Source organism: Hemitrygon akajei, chromosome 27 (assembly GCF_048418815.1).
Source record: "Hemitrygon akajei chromosome 27, sHemAka1.3, whole genome shotgun sequence".
In the NCBI taxonomy this organism is placed as follows: domain Eukaryota; kingdom Metazoa; phylum Chordata; class Chondrichthyes; order Myliobatiformes; family Dasyatidae; genus Hemitrygon; species Hemitrygon akajei.
Genome location: NC_133150.1, coordinates 12,749,550 through 12,772,737, shown reverse-complemented (window position 1 = coordinate 12,772,737; position 23,188 = coordinate 12,749,550). Strand labels below are relative to the sequence as shown.

At 43.0% G+C, this 23,188-nt stretch overlaps 1 long non-coding RNA gene across 1 annotated transcript in view; it reads left to right on the top strand.

Annotated features, from left to right (window-relative positions):
• The first annotated feature begins 632 nt into the window (after nucleotides 1-632).
• The window catches only part of LOC140717130 (uncharacterized), a 38,082-nt gene continuing 15,526 nt past the window's right edge, over nucleotides 633-23,188 (top strand). Inside the window, exons 1-3 of the long non-coding RNA XR_012096455.1 lie at nucleotides 633-2,038; nucleotides 5,264-5,380; nucleotides 20,116-20,450. This is a non-coding gene — a long non-coding RNA (uncharacterized lncRNA). The remainder of the gene's footprint in view (nucleotides 2,039-5,263; nucleotides 5,381-20,115; nucleotides 20,451-23,188) is intronic.

Genomic DNA, 23,188 nt, shown 5'->3' with positions numbered 1-23,188 from the left:
TTATGAATCTAACCAAGATTTTCAAAATTTGCAAGGACTGTTTTTGAATTATTTTAAAAACCTTGGATTTCCCATTAAAGTACAGATGCTTGTTAATAGCATATTTCATTCTCTGATAAGGGTTTTTCTCCTTTTTTTTCTTTACAAACAGCTTTGGCTTTGGTAGTGGGTATAGATTTTTTATATATATAAAAATTATTCATATCTCAACATATGAATTAATGTAGTCTACATCAATATAGGGTAAGGAATTCATTAATGTGATTCAAATATAATCTATTTGGTATTATTACATCATTCTTTTGTTTTATAATATGTATTTTCTTGAACTCTGTATTCTTCTATTTAGAAATTAATAAAATATTGAAAAAGGAGAAGAAATTTTAAGAGTTTCTTATTTTCCCTACTGTACCTGTCCTATTGTCAAGGACAGATGGGGTAGTGTTGTGTTCTTTATATTAATACGTCCCATGGGTTACGCATAAAGAAACATATTGTGGAAGAATATAACTGGAACTTTTATTGACAACAACCAAACCACGTTTTAAACCGCCATGCTTCTCGATCATTCTGGATCTTTCTCAGATTTCCGCGCATGCTCAGAACGCTGTCCAACACACGTGACATCAGCACGAGTGGAAGCTGTGTTCAGCATGGCGGCGGGGCTTTTGTAAACTCTGTCGGATGGAGAGGGGACAGGAGAGAGGGTGGAGTGGCGTTGATTTTGCTGGCTGCTTTCCCGAGGCAGTGAGGAGTGGAGACAGAGTTCCCGGGGGGAGATTGATTTCTGTGATGTGTCTCCATAATCCTCTGAATGTCTTGTAGTCACGGACAAGATGATAATGAGGGAGATTGTGAAGCCATGAGTCCATCTGGTTGTGCTGTGGAATGTCTCGATAGACTATTCTTCTTCTGTACTGATGGTGGGTTGCACCTGTCAGGAACCCGCCCAGCCCCGACTCTTTCTCCTCGCCAAAACCCAGCACTTTCCTCCCATCGGCTCCCCTCACTCACATTGCCGGCGGTGCAATCCGCCAGAGCCGACACTCTCCGGTTGTGTCCGCTCCCCGTGAGCCGCTGTCCCGGCCCAATCCTCCCCCCACACTCCCTCACCCTCCGTGTCTGCCACCCACACTCGGTTCAATAGTCTGATAACTGCTGTCCGTCACACGGACATTTCCCCAGATATGGGCCCCGTCCGACCGGTGCAAGTCCGCAGACTCCCTGCGCTGGCGGCTGCGACTGTCGGCCGGCGGGGCCGCCCTCGGCTTCGGCTGTTCGGCCGTCCGATGTGGGGCAGGAAGGGTCGCCAAGCTGGGGCGGCCGAGCCGGAGAAGGGAGTCGGTGGCCGAGAGGTCAGGAATTGAGGGAATTATGCCCGTGGGGGAGAGGAAGCGACCGGGGAGCCCCAAGCTGGGGCGGCCCGGCCCAGTCGGAAGGTTGGGGAGCGGAGCCGGGAGACTGGAAGCCTGGATCGAGGGGAGAGGGAATCAGATCAGGAGGTTGGGAACCTGCATGTGGGTGAGGGGAGACTGAATCTGGATATGGATCCGGAGCCTGGATGCCACAATTTACAGGCGGGAATATGGAAGCGGGGACGGGCTCTGAGGGAAGGGGCAGGGGATCAAGCCTCAGGAAGTGGCAGTTGGCCCAAAGATGAACAGGATGGACGGAAACTGGGATCCTGGTGAGGAGAGAGTGAAAATGTGAAGTGAGGGCAGAGGAAGAGTCGGAGATGATCAGGAGCTGAACGACGAAGAGAGACCGGGGGGGACCAGATAAAACATAGAACAACACGGCACAGTGCCCGAAGAGATCAAGTAAAAAATAGAGAAAGTCGAATCCCAACTCTTATGGAGTAGATGAAGGCAAAAATGATAATAAAATAGATCTGTCTGTGTGCGTGAGAGAGTTTGAGCGGGTAAATGTCAAGGAAAAAATGCATCAAGTTTAGTTTTAATACGAAATCAACGCAGTGATCTCCTGTGTCGAATGAAGTGGTTCACGGTCTTCTGTCGCCGGCGCCCATCCCTTCAAGGTTTGACGTGTTTTTCATTAAGAGATGCTGTTTTTCACACCGCTGATATAACGAGTGATTATTTGAGTTTCTGTTCCTTCCTGTCAGCCTGAACCAGTCTGGCCATGCACCCCCGAACTTTCTCATTAACAAGGCACTTTTACACAGAGAACTGCCACTCAGGATGTTTGTTTTTGTTGTTTATCCTACCATTCCCTGTAAACTGGAGATATTGTTGTGCGTGAAAAGCCTGAACAATCAGCAGTTTGAGATACTCAAACCACCCTGCCTGGCATCAACAATCATCCACACTTCTAGACAATAGGTGCAGAAGTAGACCATTCGGTCCTTCGAGCCTGCACCACCATTTTGAGATCATGGCTGATCATCTACTATCAATACCCAGCTCCTGCCTTGTCCCCATATCCCTTGATTTCCCTATCCATAAGATACCTATCTAACTCCTTCTTGAAAGCATCCAGAGAATTGGCCTCCACTGCCTTCCAAGACAGTGCATTCCAGACCCCCACAACTCTCTGGGAGACGAAGTTTTTCCTTAACTCTGTCCTAAATGACCTACCCCTTATTCTCAAACCATGCCCTCTGGTACTGGACTCTCCCAGCATCTGGAACATATTTCCTGCCTCTATCTTGTCCAATCCCTTAATAATCTTATATGTTGCAATCAGATCCCCTCTCAATCTCCTTAATTCCAGCGTGTACAAGCCCAGTCTCTCTAACCTCTCTGCGTAAGACAGTCCGGACGTCCCAGGAATTAACCTCGTGAATCTACGCTGCACTTCCTCTACAGCCAGGATGTCCTTCCTTAACCCTGGAGACCAAAACTGTACACAATACTCCAGGTGTGGTCTCACCAGGGCTCTGTACAAATGCAAGAGGATTTCCTTGCTCCTGTACTCAATTCCCTTTGTAATAAAGGCCAACATTCCATTAGCCTTCTTCACTGCCTGCTACACTTGCTGATTCACCTTCAGTGACTGATGAACAAGGACTCCTAGATCTCTTTGTATTTCTCCCTTACCTAACTCTACACCGTTCAGATAATAATCTGCCTTCCATCACACTGCCACCCAGCTTAGAATCATCAGCAAACTTGCTGATGTTATTCTCTCAATGCCTTCATCTAAATAGTTGATGTAAATCTTAAACAGCTGTGGTCCCAATACCGAGCCCTGTGGCACCCCACTAGTCACCACCTGCCATTCCGAGAAACACCCATTCACTGCTACCCTTTGCTTTCTATCTGCCAACCAGTTTTCTATCCATGTCAATGTCTTCCCCCCCAATGCCATGAGCTTCGATTTTACCCACCAATCTCTTATGTGGGACCTTATCAAATGTCTTCTGAAAATCGAGGTACACTACATCCACTGGATCTCCCCCGTCTAATTTCCTGGTTACATCCTCGAAAAACTCCAACAGATTAGTCAAGCATGATTTACCCTTGGTAAATCCATGCTGGCTCAGCCCAATCCTATCACTGCTATCTAGATATGCCACTATTTCATCTTTAATAATGGACTCTAGCATTTTCCCCACCACCGATGTCAGGCTGACAGGTCTATAGTCCTCTGTTTTCTCCCTCCCTCCTTTCTTAAAAAGTGGGATAACATTAGCCATTCTCCAATCCTCAGGAACATTGGAAAATGATTACCAATGCATCTGCAATTTCCAGGGCCAACTCCTTTAGTACCCTAGGATGCAGACCATCTGGACCTGGGGATTTGTCAGCCTTCAGTCCCATCAGTCTACTCATCACCGTTTCCCTCCTAATGTCAATCTGTTTCATTTCCTCTGTTACCCTTTGTCTTTGGCCCATCCATACATCTGGGAGATTGCTTGTGTCTTCCTTAGTGAAGATGGATCTAAAGTACTTATTAAATTCTTCTGCCATTTCTCTGTTTCCCATAACAATTTCACCCAATTCATTCTTCAAGGGCCCAACATTGTTCCTAACTATCTTCTTTCTCTTCACATACCTAAAAAAGCTTTTGCTATCCTCCTTTATATTCCTGGCTAGCTTGCGTTCATACCTCATTTTTTCTCCCCGTATTGTTTTTTTAGTTAAGTTCTGTTGTTCCTTAAAAACTTCCCAATCATCTGTCCTCCCACTCACCTTAGCTCTCTCATACTTCCTTTTTCTTAATGCTATACAATTCTCAGAAACAGACGGTGAAATATGTTTCTTGTGTCAGTGATAAACACAGTCTGAAGACTGTGCTGGGGACAGTGTACAAGTGTCACCATGCTTCCAGCACCAACATGGCAGGCCCACATTGTAATGACCATAATCTGTTGTTCTGTCAGGCTATGAAGTTTCATAGAGCCCCACAACAGGGAAAAAGGCTCTTTGGCCCACAATCTCCATGCTGACCCATCAATAGTATCCCAGTTATGAACATCATATTTGTTGCCTTCAACAGGGGCCCCTATCCATGCTACTTTGGGGTGATACTGATTCTGGTTCCAAGAGATGTGGTTTAAGACAGATGTGGTTCAGGTGAGAATCCAAAAGCACAAACTTGGTCTTAGATAAGCATTAACTGCACGAGGGACACCAAAGAGGGAATGTCTGTTGTGCCAGAGAACACTTGTTGATATTAGTTCCAGAATGGAGTTGTACACTCAGACCGGATAATAGGGTTTTGAGCAATTAGTTCAAATGAGAAAGGGTAAATTCAAAGGAGATGTGCTGGGCAAGTTGTTAATCACACAGAGAGTGGTGGCTGCCAGGGATGGTACTGGAGGAAAGGATAAAAGAGGTATTTTAAAGGGCTCTTACATGGGTAGATGAATGTGTATGGAATGGAAAGAAATGGACATTGTGTAGGCAGAAGAGGGCAGGTTAAGTAGGAATTAATTACTGTTGTAATTATTTTGTCAAGGCATGGTGGGGCAAAGAGCCTTTTTCAGATCTGTGCTGTTCCATTTTCTAGATAGTTAGCAGACTCTGGTTAGAGTCTCTCATTACCTGTAACGTGGTCTCTGCAGAGTGGGTACTTGACTCTTAAGAGTGTCCTTTGTTTTGCAATCTTGGGACATTCTGTACAACCAATATTTTTTGTCTTCTAATCAGCTTGAATTTAACTTTGTACTTTAGTGGAAAGTCACTTTCCATGGACTGTCCTTTAACGTGATCTATATCTCAGTATTAGTGTGTCCAATCAAGTGGTCTTTATCACCATACCCATCCATTATTTAACCCTTTCTTTCCCCACCATGCAGGAGAATGCATCCTCTATCATAAACTGAAGTTCCTGGACTGGGAACTGAAAGTACTGACAGCACGTGGCATCTCACACTTCTCTGGAAATGGTGACAATTTGAGACGGTTCAATGACTGTAAGTGGTTTATTATTGTTACATGTACCAAGTTGCACTGGTAAAAACTTTGTTTTGCACACCATCCATGTAGATCATTTTATGACATTAGTGCATTGAGGTTGTACCGGGGAAAAGCAATAAGAGAATGCAGAATGAAGTGTTACAGAGAAAGTGCAGTGTAGGTTCGAGGCCATGATGTAGTAGATTGTGTGTGCATGTGCAATTCGTACGGTAGAACAAAAGTGTTCAGTAGTTTTATAACAGTGGGAGAGAAACTTCTTGAGAATGATAGTAAATGCTTCAGAGAGATTGAGGGTCTTTGATTATGTTGGCTGCTCTACTGAGGCAGTGAGAAGTGTGCGCTGAATCCATGGACTGGTTTCTGTGATATGTTGAGCTGTGTGCACAGCTCATTGCTGTTTCCTACATTCAGTGGCAGAGCAGTTGCCGTACCAAGCTGCGATACATCCCACATTGGATCTGCTTCTGTCTGGTAGGCGCTTCAGATCCCTCCAGACTAAGACTAATAGGCACTGGAGAAGTTTTTTCCCTACTGCGGTCACTTTGCTGAACAGTTAACTGTCGGCTAACTATTACTTGGATTGCACTACCTGTATGTATAATCTATATTTTCATTTATATTTATCATTATTATTGTTATGAGCAGAGAGACAACATCTGCCGGAAGTAAATTCCTTGTATGTGCATAGGTACTTGGCGATTAAAGTCTGATTCTGAGTTTGATTCTCCGTGATGTGTTGTGAGAAATTGGTGATGTTCAAAGTGGACTTGCTGAATTTCTTTAGCATCCAGAGGGAGGAGTGGTACTGGTGGGCTTTGTTAGCCATGGTGTCTGTGTGTTTGGACCAGAACCTTCAGGGTCTCAGAAGAGCCAAAAGGGCCTTGTGTTCCCTCGGTTTGAGACGTTACCATCTCAGTGACACCAGATATCTTGGTGCTTGTTCACTTTCGAATTTGAGAGCTGGGCTTTGGGTAACTGATTGCTACCATATAGTCAATGACATTTAGCCCAAAGTACCACAGATTATCTCATGATACACAATGGTCTTCATCAAAACAGAGACACAAGGGGCAGCAAATGCTGGGATGTGGAGTGCGAAAACAGGGAGAACCGGAGGTACTCAGCAGGTCAGGCAGCATCCAAGGAGAGAAATGGATGGCTGAAAATTCGGGCTGAGATCATTCTGCTGAATATATTTGACCTGACCTGCTGAGTTCCTCCAGTGGCTCGACTCTGCACATGGTGAAAGCAGTCAAGATATGATTGTCGTAAATGATGAGAGTATTTCAGCTCCCTGCTCTCTCCACTGCAGCTTTTACCCTTCTCCACGTTATTCTCTGCTCCTGTCTGACTTTTCCTTTCACACCCTTATCCTTCAATCACCTCTTCTCTTCCTCCCACCCCCTCGTCCTTCTGAATTCCAACGAGTACAGACTCGGAGCCATCAAACGTTCCTCGTATGATAACCCTTTTACTCCTGGGATCTTCCTTGTGAGCCTCTTCTGGACCCTTTACAATGCCAGCACATCTTTTCTAAGATGAGGGGCCCGAAACTGTTCACAATACTCATGGTGAGGCCTCACCAATGCCTTATAAAGCCTGAGCAACGCATCCTTGCTCTTGTATTCTCGACCTCTTGCAATGAATTTGCCTTCCTCACCACTGACTCTACCTGCAAGTTATCCTTTTGGGTTTTCTGCACAAGGACTCCCAAGTCCCTTTGCATCTCAAGATTTTTGGCTTTTCTCCCCATTTAGAAAATGTTCTGCACATTTATTTCTAATACCAAAGTGCATGACCATGCATTTTCTAACTTTGTATTTCATTTGCCAGTTTCTTGCCCATTCTCCTAATCTGTCTAAGTCCTTCTGCATCCTACCTGTTTCCTCAACACTACCTGCCCCTCTACCAATCTTCATTTCATCTGCCAACTTGGGAACAAAGTCATCTATTCCATAAGCTGAATCATTTATATACAGTATAAAAAGAAGTGGTTCCAACACCGATCCATGTAGAACACGTCTAGTCACTGGCAGCCAACCTGAAAAGGATCCTTTTATTCCCACTCGCTGCCTCCTACCAAGCAGGAAATGCTCTAACCATGTTAGTAACTTTCCTGTAATACCATGGGCTCTTAACTAGGTAGACTGCATCATGTGTGGCATCTTGTCAAAGGTCTTCTGAAAGTCCAAATAGACAACATACACTGCATCTCCTTTCATGTCCAGAGAATCTCCCATCTGTTCCCCTCGTTATTGAGTCCCCTATCACTACCGCTCCCTTCTCTCTTTCCCTTCTGCACCACGGACCCATGCTCAGTGCCTGTAACCTGGTCACCGTGACGTTCTCCCAGGAAGTCATTCCCCACAAAAGTATCCGAAGCAGTATACTTATTTTTGAGGGGATGGCCACAGGTGTGTTCTGCTCTAATTGCCTGTTTCTATTTCTCCTGACAGTCACCCAGCTGCTCACCTCCTGCAACTTTGGGATTTGTTCCCAGAATCATACTGTTGAGCCTCTTCTGAACTCTTATATAGAACATTAGAGCAGGACCTTCGACCCTCGATGTTGTGCCAACTTATTAACCAACTCCAAGATCAATTAAAAGCTTACAATTTTCACTGAACTGTTACTGTTCCTCCTGTCTCCTATCTTTTGTGTAGTGGATGTTCAACAGGTTGCTGCCTGGACTTGTTCAATCTATCCTCATATTGTCTTCTGAGGATAGGATGAGTGAGCTGAGGCTTTTCTCTTTAAGATGAAGAAGCATGAGAGGTAACCTTAATAGAGGTTTACAAGATCATAACCAGCATTGATTGAGTGGATATCCAGAAGCTTTTTCCCAGGGCAGAAAGAGATAAAGTTTTTTTTACAGAGCCTGGTAGATGTGCTGAACCACCCCAGGGATCGAGGTGGAGATAGGTAAATTAGGTACTTTGCAGAAACTCATAGGCATATGGATGATAGAAACATTGAGTGTTACTGCAGGAGGGAAGGTTAGATTGATCTTAGAGCTGCTTAAGTTGTTTGCACAATATTGTTGGCTGAAAGGCCCATACTGTACTGTTGTGTTCAGTCTCATTCATTGTAATTTCTTCACCTTCCCGTATGTTAACAAATTTCCCCTTCTCTCCATTGCTCACCCGTACCTTCCTAATTCCGAACTCCTTATTGCTATCTCTCCAGTTCCTCACGCTCGACTTGCCATCCCAGCTGAACCTCCACTTGTCTTCTTCCTCTTCACTACCCTGCATCCCATCCTCCCCTTCCCTGACAACATCTCTTTGATGCTTCCTCTCGGTTCACTTCATCAAGTGTGAAGATATTAAGCCATGTTGGGGGGTAATCACATACAGAAGATCAAATCTGGCTCATGGACGAAATCCTGATGTTGGCCGGGAATCAGTCTGTGTGTATTGACGAGTTTTGGAGGGATGATGGCGGAGGGAGCATGTTTAAAGAAAGTTTACAAAAGTATTTGTCCAGAATACTGGACAGCTGTGCCTGTGATTAGTCCCTGATTCCTGATATGCTGAAGCCAGTGGAGTTTCTACGTCAAGGCACCAGTATACATTTTACTTATTTCATTGAGAGATGCAGCGTGGAACAGGCCCTTCTGGCCCATTGAGCCGTGCTGCCCAGCAACCCACCTATTTAACACTAGCATAATCACAGCACAACTTACAATGACCAACTAGCCTACCAACTGGTTCATCTTTGGAATGTGGATGCAAACTGGAGCACCCGGAGGAAACCCACGCACTGATGGGAAGAACGTACAAACTCTGTACAGATGGGTTACAGGTCCAAGCACCCATGGCACAAGCTGTAATTGTGTTGCACTAACCACTACACCCCTTGACATTTGATGCTGTCTGTGTGGAGTTTGCACCTTCTCCCTGTCGCCATATGTGTTTCTCCTGGGAGCTTCACTTTCCTTCCACTTATTAATAATTGGGGTATTATTCTCACGCATGACGAGATACAGTGTACAACTGTGTTTTGCATAAATCACTTTGCACTGAAATGGACCTTGTTTTTTTGTAATTACGTTTTTTCAATACATTGCATATAATTTTATTTTCTAATGAATGCTACTGATCTGATACTATGAGCCTGTTATGCTGTTGAAAGTAAGTTTCTCATTGCCCCTGTTCACACATGTACTTTACATATGACAATAAATATGACTGACAGCTACACAGATTATTTAAAAATGTAAGTACATTAAAGTCATACAAAGGAAAAACAATGCCAAAATGCAGAATATACATCCAATGGCTATTTTATTCTGTATCCCTGTACAGCTGCTCATTAATGCAAATAACTGTTCAACCAGTAATGTGGCTGTCCCTGTATTCTTGAGCTGTTAAATCTTCAGCCCAACAGGGAACAGAGAGAATGACCTGTGTGGTAGGATTTCCTGGTTATGTTGGTGGCTTTAAAGGCCCTTAAGTTAATTGGCCACTGTCAATAGCCATTAGTGGATAGGTGAGTGGTAAAATTTAGGGGGACTTAAGGTGAAACTGTGGAGCACCACAGGCTCACAGCAAAATACTGGAAGAATTTAACAGGTCAGGCAGCATCTATGGACTAGAATAAACAGTTGACATTTTGGGCCAAGACCCTTCATTAGGATGACATAGGAAGGAAGCAAAAGCCAGAGAAGAGGGTGAGAGGAGAGGTAAGAGTAAAAACTGATAGGTGAGAGGTGAACATGATCAGGGGAAAGGTAGGAGATGTGAGAAGGGGGATGAACTGAGAAGTTTGGTGACATGTGGATGAGATCTCTTCAATGTCCCTAATGTATCTGCCTTTACCACCACTGCTGTCAGTGTGTTCCACGCACTCAATATTCTGTGTAGTTTTAAAAAAGCACTACATGTGACATGCACCCTATACTTCCTCCAGTCACCTTAAAATTATGCCCCTTCGCATTAGCCATTTATGCTCTGGGAAAAAGTCTATGGCCATCTGCTCGATCAATGCCTCTTATCAGCTTGTACACTTTGACTAAGTCTCCTCTCATCCTCCTTTGCTCCAGAGAGAAATCCTTCTTGCTTACCCTATCATCATAACATTTATACACTGGTCCAGATATGATCATTGTGAATTTCCTCTGTAGACTCTCTATTGCTTCCACATTCCTCCTATAATGAGGCAGTGGTGTGAGCTGCTTCACCATGAGTTGGGAGGGGCATGAGCTGAAAATATGGAAGCACAGATGGACTATGGATGTGAGCTGGTTGTGTTCCAAACTTGCAAGCAGATCCTATATTATAACAAGGGATCTTTGATAAACATGGCATTTACATCATCTCTTGAGTCTTTGATCTGGTTTTTCCAGGGCATCAACATAGAGCAATACAGCACAGTACAGGCCTTTTGGCCCACAATGTTGTGCTGACCCTTAAACCCTGCCTCCCTTATAACCCTCCAGCTTAAATTCCTCCATATATCTGTCTAGTAGTCTCTTAAATTTCACTAGTGTATATGTCTCCACCACTGACTCAGGCAGTGCATGCCACACACCAACCACTCTGAGTAAAAAAACCTTCCTCTAATATCCCCCTTGAACTTTCCACCCCTTACCTTAAAGCCATGCCCTCTTGTATTGAGCAGCGGTGCCCTGGGGAAGAGGCATGCACAAGAATTGTCACATTATACTTTTGAGAAGAATGAGATATTTCTAAATGCCTCACTGTGCCCCAATTCTGCCTTTGTTAATCTGCTGAGTACCCTATCTTTTATTCTGAGGATACTGCAGGTCATGTCCTTCTGCAACTGGATGTTCGACTTCCTAACTAGAAGACCACAGTCTGTGCCTTTTGGTAACACCATCTTCACCTCGCTGACAGTCAACACTGGGGCATCTCAGGGATGTGTACTTAGCCCACTTCTTCAATTTCTGTATACCTCTGACTGGGTGGCTGGGCACAGCTCAAATGCCATCTAAAGATGTGCTGATGGGACAGCCATTGTTAGCAGAATCTCAGATGCTAACAAAAAGGTGTACAGGAGTGAGATATACCAGCTAGTTGAGTAGTGTCACAGCAACAGCCTTCAAGGAGCGATGCCTTGAAAAGGTGTCCATCATTAAGGAAATCCACCACCCAGGAGATGCCCCCTTCTCATGTTGCCATCAGACAGAAGGTATAGAAACCTGAAGGCACACACTCAGCCCTTCAGGAACAGCTTATTTCTCTCTGCCGTCCAATTTCTGAATGGACATTGAAGCTATTAACACTACCTCACTACTTTTTTATTTCTGTTTTTGCACAACTGATTTAATTTAACTATTTGGTATACATATTTAAGCTTGGTGTAATCAGCGGTTTGCTTTCTATATTATCAGTATTGTATTGCTGCAAGAAAGCTCAGAAATTTCACAGCATATGCTAGTGATATGATTCTTATTCTGGTATTGTGAGAAGTTTTGTGGCTCCCAGGTAATAAAGGATTTGTTAGCATTGGAGGTTTTGGACAGGGTCCAGAGCAGCATGGGAGAAAACCCAAGAATGAAAAGGTTAACATATCGTAAGTGGCTGAATGCTCTGGGTCTTTACTCACTATAGTTCAGAAAAATTAGGGGGATCTCCTTGAAACCTATCAAATATTGAAAGGCAAGATGGAGTGGTTGCTGACAGGATGGCATTTATAGTAGAGGAGTCTCACGACAAAAGGACACAGGCGCAGAATAGAAAGATACCGCTTCTATTCTGAGAAAGGGAAAAATTTCTTTAGCCAGAGGGTGGTTAATCTGGGAAAGTCATTGCTGCAGACAGCTCTGGAGGCTAAGTCATTGGGTATCTTTAAAGTGGAGGTTGATAAGTGCTTTATTAGTCAGGCATCAAAGGTTATGGGGAGAATGCAGGAAAACTGGTTGTAAGAGTGAAATAAATCAGCCATGAATGAATGGCGGAATAGACACAATCAGCCATATAGCCTAATTCTGCTCGTCTGTCTTATGGTCTTTCAGGAGAAAGTGACAGCACTTTAAGTGTTGCATTGTGTTAAAGTTGAAGTCCATTTGATTGTCACCTGCACAAGTCATGTATGCAGGGATGTAATGAAAAACTTACTTGCAGCAGCATCACAGGCACATCACATCAGATAAGCAACAGTCACAGGGAAAAAAATTAAAAATAATTCATTCACATCTCTTACAAGAAAGAGTAGTTTGAACAAAATACAATAAATTTTAGTGTATTCTTGAGGCAGCAGCTTCTGTAGATACTACTGCAGGTGGGGTAAGGTATGTGTTTGTGTTGTCTTGGGCGGAATCCACTATTCTCTGCAGCTTCTTGTATTCCTTCTCATTCGAATTGTCGTAAAAGCCTATGATGGTATGAGTCAGGATAATTTCATTAGTACGTCTAGAATATTGTTTGATGACAATCCACACCTTCTTAAACTCCCGAGAAATTAAAGACACTGAGGTGCTTCCCTTGTTATTGCATCTATGTGCAGGGCTCAGGACAGGTCACAGTGAAGGAGCTAACAGTTGATCTAACCTGGTGCCAGCATATTGATGTAGTCATAATGAAGGCAAGACAGCAGCCATACTTTATTAGCAGTTTGAAGTGATTTGGCATGTCAACAAGCACGCTCAAAAACTTCTGTAGTTGCACCATGGGGAACATTCTGACTGGTGGCATCGCTGTCTAGTATGGAGGGGCTACTGCACAGGACCGAAAGATACCCTCCCCCCTCCCCCCCTAGATTATGTATTGCATTGAACTACTGCTACTAAGTTAACAAATTTCACGTCACATGCTGGTGATAATAAACCTGATTCTGATTTGCCAGAAGAGATATGATACTGATAAGATGCTACTTGTGGTGGCGTGTTCAAGGCTTTCAGGAGAACAAATAATCTTGTTTCTAAATGGTGAAGGTGCTGTTGAAAGGTTTTTTGTTTTTTTAAAAAAAAAATTTATTAGTTTTTCAAAACATTTTACAAAATTAAAAACCCCAAATCCCAATGTGGAGCATTAATACAGTGCAAGATTAAGCATACAATAACAATATGCTACAGAGGAAGAGAATTTAACAAAAAAGCACCTAAATTAAAGACAAGTGAGCTTAGTGTCCTCCCCAAGCCCCACAACACAAGAAAAAAACAACAACTACTCCAGACCAACCACCACACAGTATAAAAAGTATAAGTCCGGACAGTCAAACTCCCAGACTGTGAATACACTTAGCAACAGAGGGTAATAATGCCTACTACCAGAAAAAAAAGGGAGCTGAAAGCAAGGGATCGAAAAGAGGAAAAAAAAAGAAAGAAAAAAAACCCTAGTCAAGAGGAAGGTTATGAAAGTACTCGATAAAAGGTCCCCAGACCTTATGGAACTTTAGATCCGAATTAAGAACTGAATAATGAATTTTTTCGAGGTCCAAGCAGGCCATAATGTCGTTAAGCCATTGCGCATGAGTGGGCGGGGCAACATCTCTCCGTCTAAGGAGGATCAAGCGTCTCGCCAGGAGAGAGGCAAAGGATAGTATTCGGCATTTGGTCGGACCCAGACATAAATCTGTCTCGCCCCAAAAACCGAAAAGAGCAATTAAGGGGTTAGGTTCTAGGTGCTGATTCAGAATACCCGATAATGTAGTGAAGACGTCTTTCCAGAATTTCTCCAAACTAGGACAGAACCAGTACATGTGGATGAGAGAGGCCACGCCCCTCTTGCATTTATCACAGAGCGGACTAATGCCAGGGTAGAATTGAGATAGTTTAGATTTAGACATATGGGCTCTATGAACAATCTTAAACTGTAAGAGGCAATGGCGAGCACAGAGGGAGGTTGAGTTAACCGATTTGAGAACTGAGTCCCAGCTCTCCTCGGATAAGGAGATATTTAAATCCTGCTCCCAGGCCATTTTAATTTTATCCACAGGGGCCCGTCGTAAGGCTGCTAGTTTATCTCGGATAATTGATATTAAACCTTTACCTAGTGGATTAATGGAAAGAAATACGTCCATAGCATTTTTCGCAGGCATTTCAGGAAAGTTAGGAATTAAAGGAGCAGTGAAGTGTCGGATTTGGAGATATCTGAAAAAGTGAGCGTTAGGCAGGTTGAACTTAACGGAGAGCTGCTGAAAAGAAGCGAAGCGATCATCAATGAAGAGATCTTCAAAATGTCTAATGCCCTTCCTGTACCAAACATGGAATGCTGAATCGTACGTAGTAGGTAAAAAAAAAGGTGATTATGTGCGACAGGGCTAGAAACGGAAAACCCCTGGAAACCATAGCATTTCCTGAACTGAGCCCATATATGCAAAGTGTGTCTAACCAGAGGATTAGCTATTGATCTGGGCAGACTGCTAGGGAGTGCAGAGCCAAGAAGTGCAGATATAGATAATTCTTTAGTGGAGCTCAACTCCATTGCCACCCAGTTAGGGCACTCAGGTTGACCGTGGAAGAAAGACCAGAAGGCAGCACAACGTATATTAGCTGCCCAGTAATATAAGCGAAAGTTAGGTAAAGCCATGCCACCCTCTTTTTTAGATTTTTGGAGGTGGATTTTATTAATTCTAGAGCGCTTATTCTGCCACAGATATGACAAAATAATAGAGTCTAAGGAATCAAAAAAAGATTTAGGAATAAAAATTGGGATAGATTGAAATAAGTATAGAAATTTGGGGAGAACATACATTTTAACAACATTAATACGACCTACCAAGGACATAGATAGAGGTGACCATTGTACCAGACTCTGTTTTATAGCATATGAAAGATTGACAAAGTTTTCACGAAAGAGATCTTTAAACTTCCTTGTGACTGTAATTCCAAGATAAGTAAATTGATTATGGACTACTTTAAAAGGGAGATCACGAAATATTAGTTCTTGTGCTTCTTTATTAATTGGGAAAAGTTCACTCTTATGTAAATTAAGTTTATAGCCAGAGATCTGGCTAAGCTGGTCAAGAAGTGAAAACATTAGAGGTAAGGATGTAGACGGATTTGAGAGAAAGAGTAGTAAGTCATCAGCATAGAGAGAAACTTTATGCTCAACACCCCCTCTCCAAATCCCGGTCAATTCAGGACAGTTTCGAAATGCTATCGCCAGAGGTTCTATAGCCAAATCAAAGAGAAAGGGACTTAAGGGGAATCCCTGACGGGTGCCACGTTTGAGATTAAATACTTGGGATTTCTGAAAATTAGTTAGAACAGAAGCAGTAGGACACAGGTACAGCAATTGGATCCAAGAGATGAAACTTTGGCCGAGGTCAAATTTTTCTAAGACTGCAAAAAGGTAGTTCCACTCTATACGGTCAAATGCTTTCTCCGCATCAAGGGAGATAACACATTCAGGAGTCCCAGTTGGAACTGAGTATAAAATATTAAATAGACGCCGAATGTTAAAAAAAGGGAGACGGTTTTTAATAAAGCCAGTTTGGTCATCAGAGATAATGGAGGGAATAACGGTTTCTAATCTATGAGCCAACACTTTAGCTAAGATCTTTACATCAACATTGAGCAGAGAGATCGGCCTGTACGAGGAACACTCTGTTGGGTCTTTGCCCCTTTTTAAAAGAAGAATAATAGATGCCTCATTGAAAGAGGGTGGCAATTTGCCATAATTAAACGAGTCAGATAATACTGAAAGTAACTGAGGAGAAAGAAGTGAGGAGAATGATTTATAAAATTCCACAGGGAACCCATCAGGTCCAGGAGATTTCCCTGAGGACAGTGCAGAAATTGCAAAAGATATTTCTTCTGGTGATATAGGCGCATTGAGTTTGGCTTTGAGATCAGATGAAAGTGAGGGGATATTCAGATTCTGTAAAAATTGATCCACAGAGATATTGTCATTCAGGGATTCAGAGGAATAAAGCCGAGAATAAAATTTTTTAAATGCGTCATTAATTTCTAAATGGTCCGATGTAAAGTCTCCGTTCTCCTTCCAGATCTTTGTAATATGTTGTTTGGCTTTGGAACGTCTCAGCTGATTGGCTAGGAATTTACCAGACTTATCCCCATGAATGTAAAAGCGGCTCTTGCTTTCAAGAAGTTGGCGTTCGACAGGTTGAGTGGACAGATGGTTAAATTTAGTTTGGAGTTCAACGCGCTTCTTGTATAATTCAGGGTTCATAGTTTGGGCATATATTTGATCCAAATCTTTAATCTGGTTAATGAGGTCTGCTCGATCTGCACGGGATCTTCTATTGAGATTTGCTGTGTAAGAGATTATTTGACCCCTCAGATATGCTTTCATGGCATCCCAGACAATCTGGGATGGCACTTCAGGTGATGTATTAGTGTTGAAATAAAAGGTTATCTGGTCCTTAATAAATTTTACGAAATCATCATCCGATAGTAAAGTTGAATCGAACCGCCAGTGTTTGTTCCTCTGAGGGAGACCAGGAAAGTTCAGAGAGAGGGTAATTGGGGCATGGTCAGAGATCAGTATACTCTGATAGTCACAAGAGTGGGCAAATGGGATAAGTTGATTATCGAGTAAGAAATAGTCAATTCTAGTGAAGGTATGGTGAACATGTGAGAAAAAAGAATAATCTCTCTCCGTAGGATGGAGGAAACGCCATATATCAGAGATACCAAAATTAGAGAGAAACGATTGAATAGCTAAGGCAGATTTAGTAGGTGATCTGGTAACAGAGGACGATTGGTCCAGTTTAGGATCCAACCAACAGTTGAAGTCACCACCCAATATAAGAGAGTATGAGTTTAAGTCCGGTAGTGAGGGAAAAAACCGTTCAAAAAAGTTAACATCATCAAAGTTGGGGGCATACAGGTTTGCTAGTGCAACTTTAGTGTTATATAGTTTACCAGAAACAATAATAAAATGGCCATTTGTATCAGATATTTTATTATGGAGTTCAAAAGGGATATTTGAGTTAATAAGAATGGAAACTCCCCTAGCTTTAGCGGCAAAGGATGAATGAAAATGCTGACCCGCCCACTTTGACAGAAGCCGGGAGTTATCAAAACAACGGATTTGAGTTTCTTGGAGGAAAGCAATGTCAGCTTTGAGTTGTTTAATATGTGAGAATACCTTCCTCCTTTTAACAGGGTGGTTCAGTCCCTTTACATTCCAGCTCACGAATTTAAGTGCACTAGCCATTATCAATTACTAATGCATAAAAGGCAGCAGGCATATAAAAAATCAAGCAGTGCAATAGCAGTCTGGGAGCAGAGATGTAAACATAGATTCGTAAGGTCAAAATATAAACATGTCCTAAGCAATAAAGAGATGTTGGAACTGGAAAATCCACCCCACCCGCACAACCCAAAACTAGACGGCTACCAAAACAAGTAGCTAGCTCTACCAAAAAAATTAACCCAAATACAACTTCCAGATCTGTGTCATTAACAACAGTTCCGTATAAATACTATAGCAAATAATAACTAGTTTATGCACTAGAAAACATAACTACAGATTAGAACACCTTCTGCAGAAATATACAACTTAATACAGAGAAAATCGGAAGAAAACCAAAACTAACCTACTCACGAAAAATTATAGAAGAATAAAGTAAGAGAAAGGGGAAAAAAAAGGTAAGAAGGAAAAAGAAAAAAAAGAGGAAGGGGAAATTATAAATTCAAGACGAGTATTTATCAACCATTTACAGAGAAGGGAGAGAAAAATTCAGAGATTAGAAAAAAGGGGTGAAGAAAAGAAAAAGATAAAATAAATAAATATTTAAAGCAAAGGAAAAATAAATCAGCAGTTGAACTGTGAACCGACAAATAGGAAGGCCTTCACTAAAGACTTCGAACCTCCAAAACAAGTTAGAATTAGTTGTAGAACTCTGTAGGTAAAGTTATACAAGAATAAAAATAGGTTACACACACACCAAATCCCGGGAGAGATTGTCAACAGCCCTTAAAGTTTCAATGAATAATGTCTGAGTGATTCAAGTGAATTCCGAGTCCAGAGAAAGTAATTTTACTACGAGGAGTACTTATCCACCATTTTAGGAGGTCCGATCAGATTCCGAAGATGACTGGGATAGCCGGAAGACTTGCAACAAACGCTTCAGCTTCCTTTGCTGATTTGAACCACTTGAATTCCCCGGTATTAAGCTTAATTCGTAGATCAGCAAGGTTACGGAGGGAAGGTTTGAAACCACGATCAAAAAGCACTTTCATTACGCCTTTAAACTCAGCGCGCGTCTTTAAGGTCTAGGGTGCAAAATCTTCCACAAAGCGAATGGTTGTATCCTGGAAAGAAAAAGAACCTCTGCGACGTGCCTCCACAATTAGACTGTGTTTTACCTGGTATTGATGGAAACACAAGACTACTGGTCGTGGACGGGATCCCAGAATTCCGGGGGGAACGTAAACCCTGTGTGCCCGTTCGAGCTCGGGCGGCTTCGGAAGCAAATCTTTCCCGAATAACTCACAGAGAAACTCGGCGAAAAACTTCACGGTTGGTCCCTTTTCAGTCGCCTCTGGTAATCCCAGAATTCTGATGTTGCAGCGTCTGCTACGATTTTCGAGATCCACCATTTTGGAAAGAAGCTTATTAGATTTTTCCTCTAAGCTGGAACAGAGAGTCTCCAAGTATCGAACACGACTTTCTAAATCTTCAGAAGTCGAATCGATGCGAGATAAGTGTTCAGCATGTTTGTCCACTTTATCGTTGATCCGATCCAGTTTGTCTTCTAACTGTTTGAAAGCGGTTTTAAATTCCTTTAAGATTTCGTCTCGGAGCTTTCCCAGCACAACCAGCGTCCCGTCCGACGGGGTCATAGTTTCATTTCTCCTGGATTTAGAACTCTTGCTAGACATTGTAAGTTAGATATATTCACAGGCAAGTAAGATACCGAAATAATTCCTAAGGTTTAAAAAATGGAGTCATTTAGTGCAAAGGTAGCGACAGTAACGGAACAAAAGTTCGGAGCAGCTAAACAATCGCCATCTTACCGGAAGTCGCCGGTGCTGTTGAAAGGTTGACTATTTTCTTAGTGCATTCACTGGCACATCAGAAAGTTGAAGTATAAGGAGTCCATTAAACCCATTGATCCCTGCTTCTACTTGTTCTCCAGATGAACATCCTTGCATCTTACCTGCATGCCCTCCATTTGATTTCTCCAGCCTCCTAATTCTTTGACATACAGAGTGCTGATCATACTCAGTGGGTAAATGGCCTGATTCTCCTCCTATGTCTTATGGTATTATTGTAGCATTCTAAATGGTTGCATCACTGCCTTGCTATAGATGGGCCACTGCACAGGATTGCAGAGGGTTTTAAATTTAGCCAGCTTTATTGTGGATACCAACCTCCCAAGCATCGAGGACATCTTCAATGCGTGATGCCTTAGAAAGTCTGCATCCGTCATTAAAGATCCCCACCACACAAGACATGTCTTGTTTTCATTATTACAATCAGCGAGGACGTGCAGGGGTCTGAAGACACACACTCAGCTTTTTAGGTATAAACCCATGAACAACGCTTCAATATTTTTGCTCTGTGTAGCACTGATGAGCAGGTTAATTAGTCATTGTAAATATCCTGTGATTATACTGTTGTGAAATTGGTGGATTGCATTGCAGAGCAGCACTTTGGGTCGAGGGGCCTTATTCACACAATATTTCATAATAAAACAATAAATGAATAATATGTGTGTGTTAGTCTAGTATCTGCAAAATGTCTTGTGTTTATGCCTTTGAATCTGAATTTCTTATTCTTATCTTTGCTGTTATTTTACTCCCCCTCTCTCACCGTCACCCCTGAACCCCTGTGGTCTCGATCTCGATCAGTGACATTTAGGAGTTGAGGCCAGGTCACCAGTCGGAGGGGATGCAGCAGAATGCCATGGAAATGCCCAGTGACCACTGTTTCACCATCGTCTTTAAAGGCAGCAAGCTGGACCTGGTGGCCACTGACAGCAAGGAGGCCTGGCACTGAAATTATCACTTCACCAAACTCAAGAAACGAGACTCCAGCATGAACAAGAGGGAGTAACTTGCGATGCTGGGGTCAAATCAACACGTAGAAACAAGCTGGATGAACTCAGCAGGTCGGGCAGCATCCGTTGAAATGAGCAGTCAACATTTTGGGCCGAGACCCTTCGTCAAGGCTGAAGTCCTTCCAGGTGAGACTACACTTCACTTGTGAGTCTATTGGGGTAATCTTTTGCATCCGGTGCTCCCGGTGTGGCCTCCTGTACATTGGTGAGACCCGACGCAGATCGGGGGACCGCTTCGTCGAGCACCTCCGCTCTGTCTGCCACATCAGACAGGATCTCCCGGTTACCACCCACTTCAACTCTGCTTCACATTCCCATTTGAATATGTCCATAGATGGCCTCCTCTACTGCCATGATGAGGCCAAACTCAGGTTGGAGGAGCAACACCTCATATACCGTCTGGGTAGTCTCCAGCCCCTTGGTATGAACATCGAATTCTCCAACTTCCGGTAATTCCCTCCCTCTCCCTTCCCCCATCCCACTTTCTTTTTTTTTTGGAATTTTTTTTTTATTGAAGTTCATCAAACAAACATTTCCATAAGATGTATTTCAGACATTGTACATATATATTGTTACGTTCCCAGTAACCGGGTGACTTACCAGCAAAGATAGAGAGGTCCGCTGAAGCCTGATGATACTATTTTTAAACGTTTTTATTTATAAAGGGGCACAAACGTATGGTTAATACAAAACATTCAGATCATATACATTGTCAAAACTCAATCTAAGGCACAGGTATAGTAATAATCAATCAAAAATAAGCTCTATCGTTGTCTAGGGGATGCTGAGTCCAATGGAATGTAAGAGTCACTCAAAGTCTGCAGGCTTCCCCGTTTCGGGAACCGCTGGCATTTCACGTGTTGGAGAGAGAGAGAGAAGGAACACTTGCCCGTCGTCTTTGCGAAGCAAATTCCTGTTGTTAGTTAAAACAGTTTTTCCTTTGGTTCCAGCCACAGACTCCCGATCCAGAATCTAACGCACGTGGCTTCCTTCAGAATGGCTTCCCGCTCCGACGGGAAGCGCTATCGTGTCTTCTTCGTGTGTCTCCTTGGTGCGTCTGAGGCTCCGCCTCGGCAGCCCACCTTTTATCTGGACTGGCAGGGTTGTAGATGTCAATCATGGTGGGGGTGAGGCAATCTTTCCCCCATCACCCAGCCCACGTTGCCCTGAGGGTTTGCACGTAGTCCAGTCCCTTATTCCACAAAGGTGTCTCCCAAGACAATGGCTATGTCCATGGCTTTTGTCTGACTGAGAGGCCAGCCCACATTCCAAACTGTAAGGCTGCTCTCTCTCTCTCGCGATTCTCACAAAGGAGGGGGCTGGGGTCATAACACCTCCCCTCTTAAAAGTTTTTTTACCAGCGGTTAAAAACAAGTTGGTGTAGGATTTTTGGAATCTAACATACTACACAAGCTTTTCTCTTCACAGAGTACTACCGTTATACATTCCAGTCAGTATTGTACAAGGCATTGGTAAGGCCAAATTTGGAATATTGTGTACAGTTCTGGTCACCGAATTATAGGAAAGATATCAATAAATTAGAGAGAGTGCAGAGACGATTTACTAGGATGTTACCTGGGTTTCAGCACTTAAGTTACAGAGAAAGGTTGAACAAGTTAGGTCTCTATTCATTGGAGCGTAGAAGGTTGAGGGGGGATTTGATCGAGGTATTTAAAATGTTGAGAGGGATAGATAGAGTTGACGTGAATAGGCTGTTTCCATTGAGAGTAGGGGAGATTCAAACGAGAGGACATGATTTGAGAGTTAGGGGGCAAAAGTTTAAGGGAAACACAAGGGGGTATTTCTTTACTCAGAGAGTGATAGCTGTGTGGAATGAGCTTCCTGTAGAAGTAGTAGAGGCCAGTTCAGTTGAGTCATTTAAGGTAAAATTGGATAGGTATATGGACAGGAAAGGAGTGGAGGGTTATGGGCTGAGTGCGGGTAGGTGGGACTAGGTGAGATTAAGAGTTCGGCACGGACTAGGAGGGCCGGAATGGCCTGTTTCCGTGCTGTGATTGTTATATGGTTATATGGTTATATCTAAACAGGTAACAATTACAGTGCCCCTTTCTTTAATATCTTAGCATCACGTACCGTACTAAAGTCTGGTAGCATCAAACTTCAGCTCAATAACCACCTATTTTTATTTATTTTCTTCAGCAACAAAACTAAGGAGGTGTGATCTTAGCTTAGGTGCATCTACAAAAGTTTATACAAATACTAATCGTTTCGGTCGTGTTATTTCACCGGCAGGTCTCCAAAGGGGTTGTCTTTATTATTCACAGGCTTTGGCACAAACCTGTACAACCGGCGTTGCTGTTTAAAAATGACAATTTCTATTAACCATCGCCTCTTTCCCGGGGAGTCCCCCCGTGGGGAACTTGAGTAATTTGGCGAGGTACTCTCCCGCCTTTCCTTTCCACGAGGGTTATTCTCTTAACTCTGTGTCCCCAACCTAGTCCATCATGGGAACTTCCACCCAATTCTTTAATGCTACACAGGTAGTTAACCCTTTTGTCAAGACCATGCAGGCTGATGTGTTTCAGTTCAAACCTTTTTCTCTGGCCGCATTTAAATTTCGGCTTCCTCACAGCGCTTTCTTGAATAACAATAGCGTGTGAGGTCCCTTTACATTCCAAATCAACCTGTAATCGATGCACAGGCATCAATCTAGACTTTAACTTTTTTTCATTCGATTTAGGAACTACAGATGTACCGTTCTCCTCCACAACAACAGTTATCTCCCCATTCGTAAACACCACATTAACTCTGAACACCCCCTTCAGCACAGACAACTTCTTCCCCGAACCAAGTCTATCTGATCCAAAAGGACGGCCGTCTCGTCCAGCCGAGTCAAATACCTC